The 4,516-nt window shown below is 36.0% G+C and overlaps 1 pseudogene; it reads right to left on the minus strand.

Moving 5' to 3' along the window:
• Positions 1-3,699: 3,699 nt before the first annotated feature.
• LOC149219338 (uncharacterized) lies at positions 3,700-4,253 on the minus strand (annotated as a pseudogene).
• Between the last annotated feature and the right edge of the window lie 263 nt (positions 4,254-4,516).

The raw sequence follows: 4,516 nt of genomic DNA on the forward strand, positions 1-4,516 counted from the left end.
TATGAGGAAAAGCCTCGTGGGAGTCAAAGACGAGATTTTCCGAAAAAGACCTAAGAAAATGGAAAAATCCATAAAAGTGAGATGCCGCTAACGGAAACTAAATCATGAAAGAGTGTACTAAATACCCAGTGCATTGATCAATTGAGGATAATTGATCCTTGGCAAGAACCTCGGCTCGGGGGGAATCAAAGGTGATTCATGGTTGGGTGGTGGTGCTCAGCTCTCCAAGTGAGATTTTAGTTGGTGTCATATGCATGGAATGTTTTGTGTGTTGATTCTTACTCTATCTATCTATTATTGTTCCAACTTTCTTATGAGAAGTTTTCTTAGTTTTTCGCCACGAGTATGTGTGCATGAATTACATGTGCTTGTGTATTAGTATATTTAATGGTGTTTCGCTCTATTCTGATGAGATTTACTTGCATGTTATGTGCTTCATGTTAATCCTTACTTAATAGCATGTTAAATCATACAATTCAGGTATATGGATTACTTAATTACCTCTCTTATGGAAATGTTGGATTAAATAATGCATGTGACCATTGTGTGATCTCATATGCATATCAAAGTTATTAAGATTATATTTACATTGATAAGAAATGATAGCATGCCTTAGTGTTTTGCAGATGTTCATGCATGCGGTATAAGGAATTAATGGTATATCATTTTAATTATGCATATATGGGTCTGTAAGATATCCAACGAATCTAACTAGAATATGGATATCGAGTGAATTTAATTTGAATATCACCAGGTGGAATAAGGTAACTAGTATGCCTATAATGATATGATATCTCTAGTGTTGTGTCATAACTCTGTAAATGTTTATGTTTGCAGAATAATTGTAATAATTGTCAGTATATGGTCTGAGAATGAGGTTATTTGAACCATGTCTAATTTAAGACTTGTATCTAGTTATGCGAAACTAGTTAGATATACATGATGAAATAAGGATATAATCATGATGTAGGAGCATGATAGTAGAGCTAAATTAAGGCCCATAAATTTTAAATGGATTAATCAATTAAATTATTATGGGTTGCATGATGTGGTTAGTCCTTTCCTACATATAATAGATCATGCTTAATATTGACTTGATGGTGCAGGGAAAAACACCTACACATATACCCACATTATGCATTCAACACAATGATGCGTCTACAACTGTCCCAGGATATTCAACTCAACGAAGGAGTCAAATCTTCAGACCTTAAATGGTCACAACCCCTTTATCAGTTCCTGTGTATAAGAATTTAATCACTCTGCCAATACTTCCTCTCGAGACTCTATCCACTCTTATGAGCCTTCTCTATCCTCTTTTATTAAAGGTTGTCTCAAATCTTCCTTTCGAGACTATATATGAAATCCCATTTATTGGCTCTTTTATTCCTTTTATAATCCTTACGCAAAGGATTAACACACAATACACATCTTTCCGCTTTGGTTATGGCCTTAGCATAGACCTCGAGGTTAAAACGTCATCGCAATCGGCCATCGCAATGTTCAATGGTCATATACATATGAGTCATCATCCCTCTGACTCCAATATTCCACTATCAGAACACTGACACATGCTTTCAGATTAGAAAACTCGCGCCATATAAACTATCAGAATATTAAACACTTGGGAATACAGAGGAATTCCCACTTCAAACTACATACGTCGGACTTCAAATTCTATACACCTGCATTCACAAATATCGCCAAGTCCACCCTTACCATCCACTTCCGATCTCCAAAGCCCCGACGCCCGACTGTCGAAAACTCCCAACTCTGCTTCTCGATATATCGCTATCGGTGATATCACAACTACCCTAACACCTTTACACCTCTGATCGTCGATACTTGATTTAATTGTGACCGTTGATCTGGCCATGATCCAACGGTCCATGATTAATCATTGCTTGCTCTTCGAAATTCTTCAAGACTCATTATCATCACTTTTAAAAGAGACTGCCACTGATGCGACTTAATCTTGGCCGTTGATCTTAATGATCCAACAGCTGTTGAGCGTCAAACCTCTACTTCTCGCTCGCCTCTCTTACTTGGGTTTTTCCACGTTTTCAATGGTTTTCCTTTGGTTTCTTCAAGGGCTTCTTTCTTCTGCTGCACTGTTTAACTTCTCTGAGCTTTACTCCCTCACTTTGTTACCTCTCCAGAGCTTCTCTTCACTTCCTTAATTGGATTCAAAGACCCTCTTTGATTCTTCTAAATCATGTTACGCCTCTGCGTATCCTTCAATATTCTGCCTAGAATCTCCTGCAATAGAGCCTACAATTCAAGTAATTCATTCATGAAAACATTATTCAATACTCTGACTCAGTCATAATAAACTCTGAATATATATTAATATAAAAGCAAGATTACATTCCAGACTCTTCGGTCTCGAACATGCCCGATTCTCAACATTAGTGGCCTCCTCCTATTGAACACGCAATTTTACTATTTATAAGAATCCATTGGATTGGATCATTGGAGGATCCGATCACCCCTCTAAGAAAAGCCTAAGGCTCACTACATGCATGCATATGTGGCAGATAAGTCTCCTTGAGACTTTATGCATTCCATCTTTTCCTCTATTTTAAAAAAAAGGTCTTCTTATCAGCTTCCCATTTAATGCCTAACAGCTCTCTCTTGTTCCTAGAACCATCGAACTGTTTAAGAGTTGGATTTGTTTTCTACCATTCATGTTCTCATTTATTTATTTTGAGAGCATTTACCTATTCTCCCATTATCTAATTAAATCACTTAAAGGCCTAAATATTTCATTGACTTGGAACTTAGGAAAACTATTTCCTAAAATGCATGACCCCCTATGTCTACTATTTACAATGATTTTCCTTGGGTTGAATGCTCCTGCATCACTTGACATATAAGCTTTATAGATAAACTTAAAAGTCCACATCCTCCCACTCTGTGGTAAAAATTGATAATTTTATTGAGTCTATTATATAAATGTTAATACATATATACTGGTGGGCTAAAGATACCCTTGACGAGGGTTCAATTTTAACGATAAATAATGAAAAAAATTCACCTGAATGGGAGCCTATTAGCAAATTTCCAGAGTAGGCTCGGGAGGTAGATTGCAAATGATATCAGAGAAATCAAGTTCAAACCTTTTGGCCTATGGGCCAATCGGTCTCTGCGGAATATGACTAAGTATGAGAGCTAAATAGGAGAACTAACCCAACAGTGTTAAAAGGGTAAAGTATGAAAGGTGGATTATGTTCCTTGAAATTACAAGGAGTAGGATTTCAAATGTTAACATGGTTATTATCAAAATATATAACATGTTAGTATTTTAAAGCATTTAAAACTAACAAAGGTTTTTATGTCTATGGTCTTTATAAAATAGAGTCTGTTAAGGATGAGTTGTAATATTGAAATACGGAATGTGAAATCACATATTATTTGCTCTATATAAAATATTATGATCACATAGTGATTAAATATTAAATCTAGAATACGTTCTACCAATCATTCATTTGGTTTTTAATGATTAATATATGTCATAGTATGCACCTGAAGCCCTCAGCGGTAGTGTGAAAATATTAAGTATATGCAATAAAGTCGATCGATTTCAATTTGATTCATGAACATCTTCCACAATTTCATGTTAGATATGAAGATCTTGCATTTAGAAGTAGAATAAATCAAAAAGTCCTTCCTTAACTCATTGATTTAATCAGTGACTTTTCATATTGGAGGACGATCATTATAATGATGGTATCGGTCAAAGAAGAGAACAACCAGTAGATTGATATTATGAAATACAACATCTTCCCAATCCTTAGCAGTGATATCCTTGACTGGAAGATGTGTTTCGGTATCATCATCCAATCCATCTTATCCTCGATAGTCTACGCCGTCGTCATCTTTCTTGTTCTTAGCCTTGATTTTATATTAAAAAAAAAACTAGGAGAGCTAAAGCCCTAGCCATCCTCTTCCTCTTTGGGCTAGTCAAGATCTTATTCATCCACATAAAGGGGATAATAAAAAGACTTTGCTCTCAAACTGAACCCTTCTGTTTCCACTGTGAATGTCAGAGGCTCTGGCTCTGTTCTCGTTTCTCCTAACATTGCTACTAAACTATAGGGTTTGAAGCCTTTGGGAAGTACTGAACCAAGCACTAGTTATTCATTGATTCCTTGGAGAACAAGGGTAGAAGTCATTACAAATATGTTTCGCGCAGGATTTGAAATTTGAAAAACAACAGAAATGGGCATTTGATTAGTTACTACAGAAAGACATCGTAAAGCCCATGTTTAGAATGACATGAGACACATAGTGGAACATGAATGTAATCTATATACGTATATCATAAATTGTGTCTCTGGGAGTGATTAGGGTAAAGCAGGAATAATCCTCTATACGATCAATTAAGCCAGAATGAATGCTATCCTTAACACACACATGCTTTCCACTGAGGATGGAAATTCACTAGCCATGGAGACAAAACAATTAGAAATCGAGACTGCCGAATAGGTTTCATTCCATTACCCAAATGGATTCC

The sequence above is a fragment of the Pinus tabuliformis genome, chromosome Q (assembly GCF_031772625.1).
Source record: "Pinus tabuliformis cultivar Carrire ecotype Pingquan chromosome Q, CPIR1, whole genome shotgun sequence".
In the NCBI taxonomy this organism is placed as follows: domain Eukaryota; kingdom Viridiplantae; phylum Streptophyta; class Pinopsida; order Pinales; family Pinaceae; genus Pinus; species Pinus tabuliformis.